Source organism: Petaurus breviceps, unplaced genomic scaffold (genome assembly GCF_028583685.1).
Source record: "Petaurus breviceps papuanus isolate PSGF00001 unplaced genomic scaffold, PetGlider_PUasm1.0 90865, whole genome shotgun sequence".
In the NCBI taxonomy this organism is placed as follows: domain Eukaryota; kingdom Metazoa; phylum Chordata; class Mammalia; order Diprotodontia; family Petauridae; genus Petaurus; species Petaurus breviceps.
This window is the reverse complement of record NW_027187367.1, coordinates 17,917,419-17,935,991: the sequence shown is the minus strand read 5'-3', so window position 1 is coordinate 17,935,991 and position 18,573 is coordinate 17,917,419. Positions and strand designations below refer to the sequence as shown.

The window sequence follows — 18,573 nt, the reverse complement described above, 5'->3', positions numbered from 1 at the left end:
GCGTCATCCTGTTCTTTATTGAATTCATTATTGAATAAAGGTACATTTTTTGTTCACATTTACCTGTTTATTAAAATTGTTGTCAATGTTCATTAAAATAAGCCCTCCCTTGAAAATAAGCCCTCTGGTGTTTTTCTGTCCAAAAAAATAATAAGACAGTGTCTTATTATCGGGGAAACACGGTACTACTAGACTCAGTTGATATTTTGGTTAGTTTTCTGAAACTACTCTTATTTTATCCCTTTATTATATCTTTGTTATAATGAATTGCTGTCTGGGAAGGGGAGCTAGGAGGGATAGATTGAGAAGTGAAGGTGACTTAAAAAGACAAAGGAGTGAATAAAAATGAATAAAAGCAAATGCCAATAAAAAGGTGGTAAGGGCCCTGCCCTTTCCTAGGTGGCACCATGGCCATGAGAATCATCTCCCTTCCCTTTTCTGCCTTCTTAGAAATGGGCTAACCAATAGAGCCCCACTCTCCAGAGCTTGCTAAATTTCACTTAAAAGCAAGGTTCTTACAAGTGCTGTGAAAAACAGCCCAGACTCTTAGCACTAGATCAAGGATACTTGAATACATTTCAAACATAATGAGTATGCAACCTTTAAAGATGAGTTTCATAGGAATCTTTGGAAAGAAACAAAACAAATCCTGCCTTTGAATCTTGGCTTTCAGTGGTAGAAATGGACTCCCAAGTGTTTTTGCAAAGTTACAAATTCAGGTATAAATTAAAATGAATAATTGGGTTATAGCATGTGAAGTTCCATCATTAATATTAAGCAGGGAAACATTCTACCTTTGGCTAAGTTGCCACAGGGGTTCCATCCTTCCTCAGATTTTCCCAGCAGGCAAGACCCTACAGATGTTATCTTGTCCTTCCTTCTGCTTAAAAAATATGTCTTTTTTATACCCTATTAGGGGACTCTATGTGGTGTGGCTTAGAGATTGGCAGCAGGTTCCTTCAACTCAAAATATCTCCCATCAGCTTGTCTTAACATCTGAAATTCCACTGTGTGCCCCAAAAGTCTCTTTTGCAAGCAAAACATCCTCATTTCTTTCAAATACTCTCAAATATCATGAACATATGCCCAACACCAGCCACTTGTCCTGGCTTGTCATCCTTTCTGATTTTTCAAAGAGGAAGCTTTGGTGTAGTGGAAAGAATACCTGAGTTAGGAGATGTGAATTTGATACTGACTCAACTGCTTTGTTAGTTGTATGATTTTGGATGACTCTTTTAAAAAAGCATAGATAGATAGATAGATAGATAGATAGATAGATAGATAGATAGATAGATAGATAGATAGATAGATATAGATATGGATAGATAGATATTTTAAAACATTTTATTTTAAAACTTTGATTTCCAGATTCTTTCCCTTTTTCCCTTGTCACCCACCCCTACTGGGAGGAGAAGTGATTCAATATAGGTTAAATATGTGTAGTTAGGCAAAACATTTCTATAGTAAATGTATTGTGAAAGAATGATTATATTTTCCTCCATCCTATCCCATTCCCCACTTATTCTATTTTATACTTTGACCCTGTCCCTTTTCAAAAGTTTGTACTTCTAACTACCCTCCCCTCCAATCTTCCCTCCCTTCTATCATCCCCCCTCTTATCCCCTTACTCTCCTGTAGGATAAGATATCCAATTTGGTGTGTATGTCATTTCCTCCTTAAGCCAAATTCAATGAGAGTAAGGTTGAACCATTCCCTTTTGGCTTCCTGTTCTTCCTCTCCATTGTAGCAATTTTCTCTTGCCTCTTTTATATGAGATAATTTACGCTATTCTATCTCTTCCTATCTCCTCTCATTATATTCCTCTCTCACCTCCTAATTTTATTTTTTTGATGTCATCCTTCCTATTCAACTGATCCTGTGCCCTCTGTCTATGTATGCATGTACACATATATACACACACTCACATGTGAATTTATATGCACATATACCATCCTATATGAACATATATATGTATGTATGTGTATGTGTATATATATATATATATATATATTCCATTCAACTATCCTTATACTGAGAAAAGCCTCATGAGTTACAATTATCATTTTACCATGTAGGAATATGAGTAGTTCAATTTTAATAAGTTCCTTATGATTTCTTTTCTCTGTTTACCTTCTATTGCTTCTTGTATTTGAAAGTCAAATTTTCTATTCAACTCTGGTTTTTCATCAAGAATGATTGAAAGTCCTCTATTTAATTGAATGACAATATTTTCCCCTGAAACATTATACTCAGTTTTTCTGGGTAGGTGATTCTTGGTTTTAATCCTAGCTCCTTTGACCTCTGGAATATCATATTCCAAGCTCTTTGATGCCTTAATGTAGAAGCTGCTAGGTCTTGTGTTATGCTGAATGTGTTTCCACAATACTCAAATTGTTTCTTCCTGGCTGCTTGTAATATTTTCTCCTTGACCTGGAAACTCTGGAATGTGGCTATAATACTCCTAGGAGTTTTCTTTTTGGGATCTTTTTAAAGAGGTTATTGGTGAATTCTTTCAATTTCTATTTTGCCCTCTGGTCCTAGAATATCAGGGCAATTTTCCTTGAAAATTTCTTGAAAGATATTCTCTAGACTCTTTTTTTGATCGTGGCTTTCAGGCAGCCCAATAATTCTTAAATTATCTCTCCTGGATCTATTTTCCAGGTCAGTGAGTTTTCCAGTGATGATATTTCACATTGCCTTCTATTTTTTCATTTGTTTGGATCTGTTTTATAGCATCTTGATTTCTCAGAAAGTCATTAGCTTCCAATTGTTTCAGTCTAATTTTGCAGGAATTGTTCTCTTAGTGAGTTTTTCAAATTACTTTTCCATCTGGCAAATTTGGCTTTTCAAGGCATTCTTCTCCTCATTGGCTTTTTGGGCCTTTTTTGCCATTTAAGTTAATCTATTTTTAAGGTGTTATTTTCTTCAGTCAGGTTGTTGAGTCTCTTTTCATGATTTTCTTGCATCATTCCCATTTTTCTTTCCAATTTTTCCTCCACTTCTCTTCCTTGATTTTTTTTAAGCAATTGGGATTAAGTAACTTGCTCAAGGTTACATGGCCAGTTATTTTGTGTGGGTGTTAAGTATCTGAGGCTGGAACTGATCCCAGGTGTCCCAACGCTAGGGCGGGTGCCCTTCCTCACTGTGCCATCTGGCCACCCCTCTCTTTTCCTTGATTTTCAAAATCCTTCTTGAGCTCTTCCACAGCCTATAACCAGTTCATATTTTTCTTGGAAGCTTTTGATGAAGGAGTTCTGACTTCTTTGTCTTCCTCCATTCCATGCTTTGATCCTTTTGGTCCCCCCAAAAGGATTCTATGGTCTGTTTTTGCTTCCTCTGCTTGATCAAATTTCCAGTCAATTACTTTACTTTTGAGCTCTTTGCCACAGCAGCACTCTGCTTCTAGAGAGAAGAGCTTTGTCCCAAATTGCTGGGGTTTTTGCAAATATTGTCAGAGATATGTGGAGTGCACCCTCCCTGTAGACACCACACTGGCAAACTGGCATTTCTCACCCCAGGATCACCACCCCAAAAAATGACCCAGATTCAAGCAGGTCAAAGCAAGAGTGACTACCCTCAGAATGCTCACTTGGTCCCCCTATGATTTGTAGGCCAGTGGCTCCTGAGGCAGCCATGCAGGAGCCACTGCAGCTGCAGCAGCCATTCCTCTTGCCCCAGGGGCAGGGGTCGTACCATACTCTTCCTTTCCAATAGAGTCCTGACTAACCTTTTACTTCCTTTTTGACATTTGGGTTGAAAAGTCTGGAGTCACCACAGCTGCTGGTGATTCACTCTCCTGGAGTCTGCTTCTGTCTCTGTTGCCTCCCTGGGCCTAAAATCATGGGGATCACAAGGGTCTGTGCTTGGCTCCCAGAACGCTGTGATGAACCCTTCCTGTTGGCCTTCCAGGCTGCCTTCAGTGGGAGATTTGTTTCTTTCTGACACTTTGTGGGTTCTGTAGCTCTAAAATTTGTTTAGAGTCATATTTTATAGGTATTATAGATATAGGTATCCCATATTTTATAGGTGGTTGTGGGGGGAGGTCACAAATTTCCTGCTTCTACTCTGCCATCTTGGCTCTGCCTGGATGAGTCTTTTAATCTTTCTGATCCTCAGTTTCCCCATCTGTAAAATGAAGGATCTAGACTAAATAACCTCTAATGTCCCTTCTAGCCCTAAATCCCATGATTTCATCATCCTTTTCCCTTAAAGAACTCAGTTCTTTCTGGCTTTGAGTTTTCTTATCCATGTCTTATCCAGTCTGATGTTGTACACCACTGACTTTTCTTACTTCCTCCAACCAAGCCTTGGACTAGAACAGGGGTGGAGAAACTATGGCCTTGAGGCCACACAAATTTGTTCTGTGGAGTTTTGATTCAGTCAAAGGGTTGCACTTGAGGACCTACAGGGCCACTTAAGGACTTGAGGCTACAGGTTCCCCATTCCTGGACTAGAATCTCTGTTCCCTTACTTTTTTAGTAAGTTTTTAGGGTTTCTAATGTCAGGTTTATCATGGAATTGCCTGTTTAATTTGATAAGCTATTGCTGTGATGAGTTTTTACCTGGGACATTGTGTGCATCTTCTAATGAAAGATTTAGTCGTATCAATTAATAAGATTGGTGAGAGTACTGGGGGAGCCCCATTAGTACCTTATTTAGGGTAAGAACACTTCCTTAAATCTTTTTTTATTGAGAACGAATTGGTTGACTCAGATTACAATAAGCATGGATTGGAGCAATCATTTTGCACTATAATTATAAAAGGGAGCTGCTCAATTAATCATTCAATCCATCAAGAAACAATTATTAAACCCCTGTTGTATGACAGACACTATGATGCTGAGTCTTCATTGAAGAATTGTTCCTCTTCCCACCACTGTCTGAAGGATCTTAAGAGCTTTGGACACAGACCGGAAAGCAACAAAACACACTGTGTACCTTTTCCCTTCTACCCCACAGCTTCAGGTGATGCTAAGGGCTGTCTTATTGCGGGGACAATGGGGTTTTCTGGTCCTTTCACACATACAATCCAAGAGAAAAGTTCTTGGACCTTATATTCCTGTTTCTTAGCAAACAATAGCAGTAGCACAAAGTCTCAGTGTGACATTTTGCAGTCATAAAAAGGGGACCAAATGGATGAGTGGGGGGGGGGACTCCCTAGAGGGTAAATAAGGGGTTAATATAGAGTTAATATAGAGTATGGGCAGTGATTCCTTTCCTTCTTCCAGGTCATGGTCATTTTGAGAGTGAATAAGTTTCAGGCAACATTTGGCCATCTGGTGGTTTAGTATGTGATATAGAAAACCCTAAATCATCCCTTGATTCTCCCCTCACCCCATGATAGCATCAGGGAAACAAGGTCCTATGTCAGTTTACAGAAAAATCAAATACAGAAGAGTCTTCCTTGTAGCAGATCTCTGTCTCTGTCACTAAATTTCCTGTGAGGGGGGTAGGGAGAAATGTTTCAGAAGCCCATTTTACAAAAATAGTTTTTTAAAATCCTCATTTTGTATCCCTAACTCTATAATCCTTCCCACATAGAATGTAAACTCTGCTAAGCGAGCTTGTGCTTGGGCTCCTGGTTACCTTTTTCACTTTGAATAACCTATTCAAATAGTTGATAAAACAACATTCAGTAGGTGGAAGAATTTATCTTTAGAAGTGACTTGGTGAGGTCTAGAGGTTCTCTGTCCAATGAGTGAAGCTGCTTGGTGAAAAGAAGCAAGGAAAGCTTCTATATCAAAGAATATAACCACCAACAAGCTGAAGAGCTCAAACCCCTGGCCCAGGTTACCTGAAGACATGTACTTTGAGAGGGAGACATTGCCAAGTTAAGGTATGATTTAAAGTGCTTAATCCTACAAAATACTTCATGTTTAGATGAGTCAAGTCAACACACATTTGTTAAGCATCTATTGTGTTTCAAGCTAAGAGATGAAAATATCAAGAAAGGAAAAAAAATAAAAGTCTTCACACACACACAAGTCTTTACTTTCAAAGACCTCATAGTCTATTGAGAAGGTTTAAGAATCAGTCTCCCAGCATATTGTAATAGTAGTTATGAATTGTTATTGAGGCCTGTTTTGTCATTCTACCAATATGCCCCGAGTCTTGTGTCTTTTAGCATTTCTTTTGTGTGTAAGAAATAAGTAGCTGTCCCATACCTGATTAACATTATACAATGCTTGCCTTTTTACTTACCTCCTCTCCTTCTTTGGAGAGACTTGGACATGAGCCACAGACCAAGATTTAAATAATTTTTACCCCAGGGATCAGACTGGGGATTTAATGGGCCAAAGAGTATGAGAAAAAGGAACCTAGCCCCTCTTTCAATAAGGGCCAGGATCTTCCAGAACTGAACCCAGTCCAGACTACCTGCATGTTTCCAGAGCTTAGGGAAAGGCAATAGGATCAGTGTCACAGCCCCTTGGTTCCGGCAGCAGTTTTATTTGATTTTTTTTAATGTCTTACATAGATGAGGCCAGAGGCAGCTAGGTGGTGTAACAGATAGAGCACCAGGCCTGAAGACAGGAAGACTCACTTTCCTGAGTTCAAATCTGGCCTCAGATACTTACTAATTGTGTGACCCGGGGGAAGTCACTTAACCCTCTTTCTCTTAGGTCTTCATCTGTAAAGAAACAGAAACAAAACAAGAAAACAAAAAGTAACCAAAACAAACAAATACACAAAAATCCCAGAAAGAGTTGGATGAGGGAATGGCAAACCACTACTATCTCTTTGTCAAGAAACTTCTAAGTAGAGTCAGAATGAAAAATGGCTGAACAGCAACAAATAATGAAGTCACGTTGCTAGAGAGTTCAGAGATCTAGACTTCTAGAGAGACAGAGAAGAACTCCTAGGAAGTTTTGGCCATTGGGATTGTCTTTCTAGCAACTCTTAATGGTAGAATTCTGAAATCTTTCTTTCTTTCTTTTTTTTTTTTTTGTTGGAAGAGGGACCAAGCTGTTATTGCTGCTAGGCTCCATTCACAATCAGCATAAGCAAACAAGGAACCTGAACAGAGACATACAGAGAAACTGAGCCTGATGGTGAAAACGTGCCCTTCTCCCTTCCACAGACAGACCCTTCTAAGGTAAGATGTGTGTGTATGTTAATGAGACCACCCATCTATCCATATGGCACATCTCTCTGCCATTGCCCACACACACACTAGTGAAGCAGGCAGACAGGGCCAGAGGACTCCTCCATTACTCTTTCCTCATGCTGTTAATGTGGTTCCAGGTTCTTTAGAGTTCTCAGAGGTGACTTCAGATCCGCAGAAGAAAACAAACGTGCCGTTTGTACTGTGACGAATGCCCAGGGATTCTACACAGCTCCTCATCATTTTTTGTTTTTTTTCTACTTCAAAACTTGCCAAAGCAAGGACTTTGTCCCCAGAGCCAAGGTCAGTGGAGACTTTCTCAAACTGGCTGAGGGCAGAGCCTGCATTTGTGGACAGGAAGGCCTCATCGTCAGCAGTCAGCTTTTCTCCAAGTTTCCGCAAGGCTGTCAGTATTTCCAGCTTCTGTTGGGTATATACATCTCTTTCCAGTTTTCCAACCATCAGGTCTCTGTCCATCTCTGCTAATCTTGTCCGCAGCTGCCCTGGCTGTTTCTTTGCAAACAATCTGATAACCTCTGGCGTTTTAAAGGCCTGGCTGATGGTTGCCTGAATGGCCAGTTGCATCCCACTAAGTTCATCTACCAAAGTCATGTTTCCAGACATAATTTTCTTCAGCGAATCATTGAATTCACCCAGTTGTTCCAACGTTTCTTTTTTGGTTTTCTCATATTCATCTGCTTCCAGTTCTTCTCTGCATTCTTCCAGATCTTGTAACTGTCCAACTGTTCTTCTAAGTTCTGTTTTAATTTACTTGTCTCTGTCTTTCCTCTAGAAGCCATTTTATTTTTTTCAAAGAAAGATGGATAAATGTACCTGAAGGCTCCAGCTGGATGGCCACCGGAGCGGGAAGCTGAAATCTAACTTTCTAGAAAGAGAAGGGGGAATTTCTGAGCACCACCAGCCTTGAGATTGCATCTCCACTAGCTCTTAGTTCAAGAGGCTGAGGATTCATCCTTAAGAAAAAATGGAAAGGGAGCTCTTGGAGCAGAATGAGAAGGGTGTGCATTGTCCTAGAGGTGAAAGAGCAGCAAGAAACTAAGTCACAATGAAGGTAACAGGACCTTCATTTTGTCTTTTTCTATCACTGTGAGTAATTCATACAGTGTAAGCCAGAAGGGAAGGGATGGCAGGAAGTGGGGTGGGGAGAGTGTCTCTCTAGAAATGCCAAGCTAATTTTATTTCATTAGTCTGAACCCTTAGGATTTACCATGATGCGTAAAAGCTTTTATCTGTCCCTTGGGTGAAAGTAGAAATAACCAGAATATTGGAGGATTGTTTCTCCAGCAGCACTGCTTCTTTCTCCTCCAAGGTGAGGGAATTAAAATAGCAAGTGGTATTGGGATTTGAGTGAACCACCCTGACTCAATTCTGCCTCTCAATCGTACCTCAGTTCTGGATCTAGCTCAGTTCCCTTTCCATTCAATTGTGAGTCTAGTGAAATTTCTGTCTTGTGACAAAATTGTATTCAATTGTGGGAATTGAGAAAAAACTTGACTGCATTGTTTGAATCTAGTGCTGTGTGTCTTTGAAGCTGGACCACCTCTTCCTGCTGTTTAGAGACCCTTAACTAAGAACTTAGGTTATGCTGTCCAGAAACCCAGTCAGATCCACAGACTGATGCAAAGATTTTTGTCCCAATTATATATCTCAAGCAACCCATGTGTCTTATCTGAAAACTGACCCAACACTGGTTAATCAGTTATTATTTCCATGTTCCTTTGATTGAATACAAACACTTTGGGGGGAGTGGAATACCTCTGATTTCAGAGAATTGCACCTGTTCACTCTCCCCCTCCCTACTTGGTAAGTCCTTAATCTTTCTTTCAATTAGAAATCAGATGACCTAATTTTGTATCCTGATTAACAGTTTTCTTTTAATTAATTGGTCTTATTTGATTAATTGTTTTTAATGCATAAAAATCTCTCTCCCTCTGGTTCCAGTGCCAAAGTTGAGGAGGCTTGGTCCTGATTTGTTATGCAATTGGCATGCATTACTTAATAAATCTATATGCTCAGAAACTCGATCTTTTGTTTCCTTGGTCGTTTCATCTTTCACCTGCCAGAAAGGGTAATCCAAACATCATAGTGGTCCTATGAACCTGGAGATCTATAAAAGACCTGGCATGTAGGAGGAAGGACTCAAAAGGACATATTTTTCAATTTTGGGGGACTACTGTGAGTTATTTATGTGTATTCCACATTTTCTGAGGACTGAAATAAAATAAAGGTCCTTTGCTTGATGTGACTTTTTTACCTTTAGTGCTTTCACAGAAACTGGAAATCCTTTTACCCATATCAGTGGGAATGAGCTAGATTCTGATATTGTCCACAGGAAACTCTGTGTAGGAGCAAAGCAAGTCAAAGAGACTTTTTGGGAGGGAAACTGACCCCAAGATTGACCTTGGTTGATGTAAGTCCAGAGCATGGGGTGCTGGACTACAGGGCATAATAAAGTAAGCCAGACTGCTTTCAAACCAGGTTCTTCAAACTCTGCTTCCTCCTGTCCTACCCTTCTAGAATCACAGAATCTTAGAATTTGCAAGGACAGCAAAAATCACCTAGTTCAACAAATATAGAAACAGGAATTCCCTGGTCTATACCATTTTCAACAAGTGATCATTCAGATTGTGCTTGAAGACTTTCAGTAGTGGAGAACATCCGGCATCCTGAGGCAACCCATTCTGCTTGGGGATCGCTTTAATTGTTAGGAAGTTTCCCTGGCATTGAGTTAAAAATATGCCTTTCTGTGACTTCCATTCATTGTTCCTAGTTCTGCCCTCTCGTATGAGCAAAACAAACCGAATTCCATTTCTACACAGTAGCCCTCAAAAGAATTTAAAATAGCCACCATGTCTCTTTCTCTCTTCCAACTTCCCCCTACCCCATCTTCTCTTCTCTACACAAAACATCCTCAATTCTTTCTACTGTTCATTGTATGGCATGAATGATGTCTTGGTTACTCACTATTCCACAATCAAATTAAATGCTTTTTAGACTTTCATTATTATTCCCAAAAAGTGGCACCCAGAACTACCATATGGACTCTGACCAGTGACTCTGGTTAGAGTTATCAAGGGTGCTGTGGTTTAGTTGTGTCCAACTCTTCATGACTCCTTCTGGGGTTTTCTTGGCAAAGATATTGGAGTGGTTTGCCATCCCCTTCTCTAACTCATTTTTACAGAAGAAGAAACAGAGTTAAACAAGGTTAAGTGACTTGCCCAGGTTCACACGGCTAGGAAGTATCTGAGGCCAGACTTGAACTCATGAAGATGAGTCTGACTCCAGGCTGGGCACACTATCTACTGGGCCACCTAGCTGCCCTATCAAGGGTATAATAAATCATTCAATCAACAAGCATTTATCAAGTACTGATTATACAGAGAAAGGAAAAAAATAGTTTATGCTTTTGGGGAGCTTACTTTGTAATGGGGGAGAAAACTTGCAAATAAATGGGTGCATACATAATACATTCAGGGGAGATAGAAGGTAGCCTTAGAAGAGATGGAGCTAGCAATTACATTGTCATGCTTTTAAGATTGATAATCCTAACTATGAAGACATGAAGACCTTTTCAAATACATATTTGACTTCAACCCATCATCATAGTTTCCATGGCATATTTGAAAAAGTATGTATGACATGGGGACAAGTCTATGTAGATCAAGTTAGAGACTCTGTTTTTCCATGGAAAAAAAGCCTGAAAACCACAGAAACCTCAACAGCTCTCCTTTTTTTGTGTGTGTGTTGTTTGGAGGAGAAAAGGCCAGGCAATTGGGGTTAAGTGACTTACCCAGGGTCACACAGCTAATAAGTGTCAAGTGTCTGAGGCTGGATTTGAACTCAGGTACCCCTGACTCCAGGGCCGGTGCTCTATTCTCTGTGTCACCTAGCTGCTACCTAGCTACCCCCTCAACACCTCTCCTTGAGAAGGTTGGCTAATAGTAAAGTTCCACCTTGGCTGGGGGTGAGGTGAGAAATGAAGAGTCTTATTAAGGTTTTTCCATTCCTCACTATCTCTAGGGCCACTAGTCACTGATACTCCAGTATAGTCAAGACGTTTCAGCTCACTTTTCGTTTGTAAGCCCTTAGTTGCAGAGGCCATGAATTTGACTGCTGATCCTCTATGAAGGAAGGAGCAAAAGAATGCATACTTATTGAATTCCAGTACTGTGCTAATCACCATTCTATCTCACTTAATCCTTTAAACAATTCTGAGAGGTTGTTGTTGTGTTTGCCCTTTGCTCTCCAAGAGGACCTTACATCAGGGAGATGATGACATGACTTGCAGTAGACTTTGATTTGAGTGAGGAAGGGCTGTGCAAGGACACCAGCCTCACTTTCACCTCCAGAGCCATCTGGGTCCAGTGGCCAGATATTCATCAGGATGACTGGAGATGATCCAGGATGCCATGGGAGACCCTGGCCCTTTTAGGCTAAGGCCTATTCAGGTTCTCTCTTTGAGTGAGATACTGCCCATTCAGTAAATAGGCTTCTTTAAGTAGCTACTCAAGGGATGGGCCCTTTAATCCCCCCCCCAAAAAATCAAACTTCAAGGTATAGAAGCTCAGGGTTCCTGGTGCTATTGTTGTGCCCATTTTACAGATAAGGAAACAGAGGCAGACAAGTGAATTGTCCAGAGTCACACAGCTAGTATGTGACTAAAATTGTATTATACTCGAACTCAGGTCTTCCTGACTCTAGGCCCAATACTCTACCCACTGCATCACCTAGCTGCCTTTGTCTAAAAGGTGACATGCTTATTGCCTCAACTATTACTTTGGCTACAGCCCCTTGGAGGGGAAGACTTAACAGTTTGCAGAACTAATCTAGCCATTCTGGGAGATAATTTGTAATTATGTTTTTAAAAACAGGTAGTGAATGCTCACACCCTTTGATTCAAGGATCCCATATAATACAGGAGAGTAATGATACAAAGAAAGGCCTATATGCCCTGAGATATTGATAGCATTTTTTTTATAGTGGCAAAGAGCTGGTTGGGTAGAGCTGCAGAAAGTAGATACACTTTAATTGGGGAACAACTAAACCAATGGTTCAAACAATTTTTGCTCCTGATTTTTGGTAGTTGGGTGAATTCCATGGACCCCTTCTCAGGATATTATCTTTAAATGTATAAAATAAAATACATAGTGTTATAAAGAAAGCCAATTACATTGGCTATAGTTATAAAATATTTATATATACACACATATACAAATATATATTTATCAAATTATTGGAAAAAATAAAAAAGTTCACAAACCCCAGGTTGAGAACCATAGAACTAAACAAATTGTGTTATCTGACTGTAATGGAATATGGAATAATGGGCTGACTAGATGGCACAGTAAATGTTATGCCAGCCCTGAAGTCAAGGAAGACTCATCTTCCTGAGTTCAAATCCAACCTCAGATACTCGTTAAATGACCCTGGGTGAGTCACTTAACCTTGTTTGCCTCAGTTTCCTCATGTATAAAATGAGCTAGAGAAAGAAATGGCAAAGTACTTTAGTATTTTTGTCAAGAAAAACCCAAATGGGGTCATGAAGAGTTGGACGTGACTGAAACAACTCAACAATAACAACAACAATGGAATATTACTGCTCTGCAGGAGACGACAAATCAGAAGATTCCAGAGAAGGATGGAAAGACAATTCGGATTGATTCAAAGTGAAGTAATCATAATCAGGAAAATAATATACCCAATTACAACAATGGAAATAGAAATAATTTAAACACACACACAATGCTATGTATTTATCATAACCAAGTTTGGCCCGGAGGAGGGTTGAGAAAATCTATCCCCTTGGGGTGGCTAGGTGGCACAGTAAATAGCACTGGCCCTGGATTCAGGAGAACCTTAGTTCAAATTCGGAATCAGACATTTAACACAAAACTAGTCATGTGACTTTGGGTAAGTCACTTCCCAATTGCCCTACCTTCCCCCACTCCAAAAAGCAAAAAAACCCACAAAAACAAAAAAAAAAAAACAAAAACAAATCTAAAAAAAAGAAACAAAAAGAAAATCTATCCCCTTCCCATTAAGGACTATGGAAGTGGCATATTATATACATCGTCAGCAGTTTGGTTTTAATACACTTTTGGGAAGAAGGGAGAAATGCTGTTGGAAATAAAGGTGATGTAAAAGCAAAGGACGTCAATATTTTTTTTTTTAAAGTAAGGAAAATAAGACATATGTAGAATAGAGGCTATGTCTCATTCATGCTTTTATATCCCTCTCCACACTCCAGGAGTATCATAATGAATTGCACATAACAGGTATTTAATAAAGGGTAAATGAATGAATTAATGATGAATGAAGGAACTCAATACTAAGTAAGCAATCTCTATCTTCCTTAGTTTCATCTCTTCTTGCCCCTCCCCCCTTCCTTTCCCTAACCTAAGGCATCCTGAGACCTGAAGAGACAGCTGTGTTAACAGCTGGTGGGAAATTTTCTAGTCTCCCAAGGTGTACATAAGCCTGGTGTTTGGCTCCTGATACAAACAAGACAGATGTTAAACTTTTTTGATCCCATCTCCTCCCCTCTCTTCAAGGATCTGACTCAATCTAGTGTTCTTTCTCTCTCTCCCCCTTCCACTCCTCTGTCCTCCCTCCTTCTCTCCCTTCCCCCTTTTCCTCACTTTCACACATCTTTAATCTCTCCCCTCTGCCTACATTCTTACTTTCCTTCATCTATAAAAAACAAAACAAACAAAAAAATAAAAAAACCCTGATACAAAACATGTTTATTGTTTAATATATTATCCCATCTTTCACCTCTTTTCACAATTAAAACTTTTAAAAAGAATCTTCCACACTCACAGCCTTCAATTTCTCACCACCCATGTTCCCCCTCAGTTCTTAAAATTTGGTTTCCATCTTCACCAGTCTAATGAAACTGCTCTCCCAAGTTCACCAATGGATTCTTATTGCAAATTCAAGGGCCCTTTCCTTAGTTCTCATGCTCCCAAAACTTTCTGCAGTGTTTAACGCTGCTGACTACAGCCTTCTCAATATTATTTCCCCACCTCCCCCTGTGACTCCCCTCTTTCCTGGTTCTCTTCCAACCTGTTTGTCTGATCCTTCTTGGACTCCTTCTTTGAAGCATCTTCTCTTAAGTATGAGTTTCCCCCTTAAGTCATTGTCATCATCTCTTTCTCTCTGCTTTCTCTTTACATTCTTTCTCTTGGTAGTCTCATCCAGTATCAGAGACTACCTTATCACTTCTGTTTATGACTCCTAAGTCTATATGAAACTAGGAATATGGGTATGGATAAAGAGAAGTCATTTGATATTAGGCTGGAAGCAATGCTTTTTGGGGATAACCCCTCCCACCCTCAACACACACACACACACATACACACACACACACACACACACACACACACACACACCACCTGTAGGCTTGCCTCCTTACTAAATTTTCCCCAGGTTCAAGGAAGTATAGTGGACTTTCTTTGGAATATACTTAAATTACCAAAAAACAAAATCTCTCTTTCTCTGTTTCTGTCTGTCTCTCTGTATTTGTCTTTTTGTTTCTCTCTCTTTTTCTGTCTCTCTCTTTTCTCTTCCATCATTTTCTGTCTTTCCCCTGTCTTTCTCTCTGTAATTGACTTAAGCCCCTATTTCCCCTGATGGATTGGCTTTCTCTCTCCATCTTATACCTACAAATTCACAGGATTAATGCTAATGATCATATAATTAATTGGTAGTATCAAATAAATTTGAAAAATGCAGATAGAGATTAAAACAATGTATAGCAGGCTATAAAAAAGGATTGCAGCTTGGGTTGAATTTTCCTTCTTCCTATCATTCCTCCCACTTGGTCAGAATAAAGTAGAGGGAACAGATGGGGATTTAAACTCTGAGCAGAACTTTCCCTAGCATTGTGTTCAGGGAAAACAAGGAGAAATAAGCTATGAGCTACATGTTACTCACTCTCATCAACAGCTACAGCTTGCTCACCCTGATGTAATCTTGGCTGTAATCCCCTTGGGCTCAACTGTTTGTCCAGTCCACAGGTCTGCTTTTCTCTTACTTTCCTCTTGCCTGCAGAATACAATGATGTCAGGTTTTACTGTGTATCTCTTGCTATCCATCGAAGGAGCAGTATTCCATCTCCTCATTTCCTGCAACCTTGCTAGGAGAAGCATGAATCTAGATATTTCTTGAAGTCTTTCTTCCCTTCTATATTTGCTTATGGTTCTGGGTTGAAGTTTCTTTCAAGGCCACCAGAAGCAGACAAAACCTGAGATTTCCTATATGCAGATATATATTCTAGTTCAGCAAACCACTTTGATACAAAAAAGAGCCTCTGAAATTTTCATGACAATATGTGTGTGTGTGTAAGTGTGTGTATATATATATATATATGTGTGTGTGTGTGTGTGTGTGTGTGTTCTACCAACTATGATTACACATTTTTCCATCTCTGGTATTTTTTAAATTCCAGTTTCATTTTTCTACTTGCCTACTAGTCAAGACCTAGATGGTTTTCAAGCCCTCAAACTTAACATATTTAAAGCTAAATTCATCATCTTCCCACTAAATTTATCTTTCTACCCCTCTTCCCTATATCTGTGTGAATGACATCACTATCTTTTCAGTCACCAAGGCTTAAAACCTTGTGTATAGTCATTCTTGACTCTTGATTTATCCCTCGCTCTCCATGTTTAATCAGTTACCAAACTTAGTTATCTCTACCCTGAAATGTCTCTTCTATCCTTTCCTTCTTCTCTACTCATACTCCCTCAATCCTTATTCAGGCTTTCATTTCCTCTCACCTGAATTACTGAAGCAGCCTCTCTAACTCTCTCCCTGTCTCCTCACTCCAATCCATCGTTCACACAGCCGTCAAAATACAGACCTGACTTCAGCATTGCTTTCCTGTTCAAAGGTATTTAAGGACTCCCTATTACAACCAAATAAAATACAAGCACCTTATACTAGCATTTAAAATCCTCACAAATCTGATTAGTTTACCTTTCCAGACTTATTGCTTCTCTTCACACATTCGTTGCCCAGCCAGTCTTGACCATTAGCCGTTGGTGACCCTTTTCTGTCATCTCTTGCTTCTATGCATTCACTGGGCCTCTTCATCTTTACCTGTTGAAATCCTTATCCTCCTTAAAGGCTTAGTGCAAGGATCACCCCCTCCATGAAACCTTCCTGCTCCCTCCTAAAATTATCCTTGAACGCTGTTCTAGATGTTTTGCCCCATCATACTCTACCTTAATGAAATACGTGCCATTTTCCCCTTGCAATGATATTAACAATAACTTCCATTTGTATGTAAAATAATTTAGGGATTGTTTAACAACGTCCTCACAAACCACTGAAGTTCATAATGCAAGTACTATTATCTCCATTTAATAGAAGAAATTGAAGTTCCATCTAGTTAAGCCTCTTAAGGGCAAAGGCCATCTGTGTGTGTGTGTGTGTGTGCATGTGTTTAATAACTGACTTCCTGGTGCCTAGTACAGTGCTGTATACAAAACATATACACACAAAGATTCTGGGATATTGTTATTTTGGGGAATTCCCCATCTTCTGCTTTAAGTTACTGTAGATCATGACTATCTGTCTCTTAGAGAAGTCCTAAGAAGTTGACCAAGACACATAGAGGTCAAGTGGGTTAAATGACTTATGCAGGGTCACACACTTAGTATGTTTCTAGGGGGGGATTTGAAATCAGTTCTTCCTGAACTCAAACATGGCACGCTATCCTCTATGCCACTTAGACCGCTATATGTTCAATAGTTGTTATTCAGTCTTTCTTCAGTTCATGTCTGACTCTTCATGACCCCATTAGGGGTTTTCATGGCAAAGATACTGGAGTGGTTTCACCATTTTCTTTCCAGCTCATTTTACATATGAGTAACTGAGGCAACCATGGTTAAGTGACTTGCCCAGGGACGCCTAGCTCATAAGAGTCTGAAGCCAGATTTGAACTCAGGAAGATCAGTTTCTTCACTCCAAGCCTGGCAGTCTATTCACTGTGCCATCTAGCAGACCCGCACCCCCCCAATGCTCTATAGAAATTTGTTTAATGTGCTAGAATTTGAAAGGGTTTGCTGACACTTGCATTAAAAGTGTCATTAAAAGTGCAGCAACAAAAAAAATGTCACCAGAATACACTTGATGTGAAAATCAGAATGTAATTTCCCAAAAGGCTGGGAATTCCAACTGCTGACTCGCTACAGGGCATGGGGGATGGGATAGTGCAATGGGAGAAATGGAGGTTAGAGAGAAATCAAGGACAGGTATTGGATAATCTCTCCATCTTCTCTCTGTTTCAGTTGTGCATCACCCACTGCCTTAAGGATATTTCTACCTAGATTTCCCCTAGACATTTCAAGCTCAATATGTCCAGAAGAGAACTTAATATCTTTTCCCCTAAATCCACCCCTTCTCCTAATTCACTTATTTTTGTTGAGCATAACATCATTCTTTCAGTCACCCAGGTGTACAATCTAGGACTCAGTTTCAACACTTCAATTTCATTTACCTTCCCCATATCCAATCTGTTACCAAGTCTGATTGATTCCACCTTCTCAATATCTCATATGTCTGTCTCCTTGCTGTTCCTATCACAACCACCCTCATTCAGCCCCTTATCACCCCTTGCTTAGATCATTCCAAAAGCTTCCTAATTGGCCTCCCTGAATCCCTCATCTCTCCTTTCTCCAATTCATCCTCCATCTAGATGCCAAATTGATATGCCTAAAGCATAGATCTTCCTTTGTCATTCATTTGCTCGACAAACTCTGGTGGTTCCCTGTTGCTTTGAAGTTAAAATTTAAGTTTCACTGCTTGGCACTTAAAATCTTTCATAATCTGACTTTTCCCTATTTTTCAAGGCTGATTACACATTACTCCTTCTTGTATACTCTATGCTGAAAAGTACACCCATGGTATACAGGAACTGGCAGACTTGCTGTTCCCCACACAGGACATTCCATCTTTTTTTTTTTTCTCCATGACTTTGTACTGACTGTATTTCCCATATCTTCAGGGATTTCCTTTCCTACCTCTCTCTTTTTTTTTCCCTTTCCTCCACTTTATTTCATACCCCCACCACACCACCACAATAATGACTTCTTCTTAATTTAAACTAAAAACCATTAGGGGTTCTGGAGAGGTGTGTGTGTACTGGAGGGAGGGGGAATGGTGTCACAGCCTGAGGTGTTGGGGAGGAGGGGAGGAGACAAGTCAGTGGATGGTCTTGACAGGGCTCTTGAAGTTGCTGGCTGCCTGAAGCTGCAGTTGATAGGCCATAGGGTGGCTCTTGAAGCCATACAGCCTGGGCACAAATTGGTTGGCAGACCGTTTGGTCCTGTACTCAGGATGCACCATGAGGAATATGTGAGGAAAGCCAGTGCCAAAGTAAGCACCATCTGGGTGGTGGTGCCTGGACGACTTGGGGTGTAAACATCCATGCACTTGGGGCAGTA

The 18,573-nt window shown here is 40.0% G+C and overlaps 2 pseudogenes; both read right to left on the bottom strand.

Moving 5' to 3' along the window:
- Nucleotides 1–6,925: 6,925 nt before the first annotated feature.
- Nucleotides 6,926–7,967, bottom strand: LOC138150335 (protein LZIC pseudogene; annotated as a pseudogene).
- A 10,203-nt stretch (nt 7,968–18,170) lies between these two features.
- LOC138150334 (casein kinase II subunit beta-like) overlaps nt 18,171–18,573 on the bottom strand; it is a 917-nt pseudogene continuing 514 nt past the window's right edge.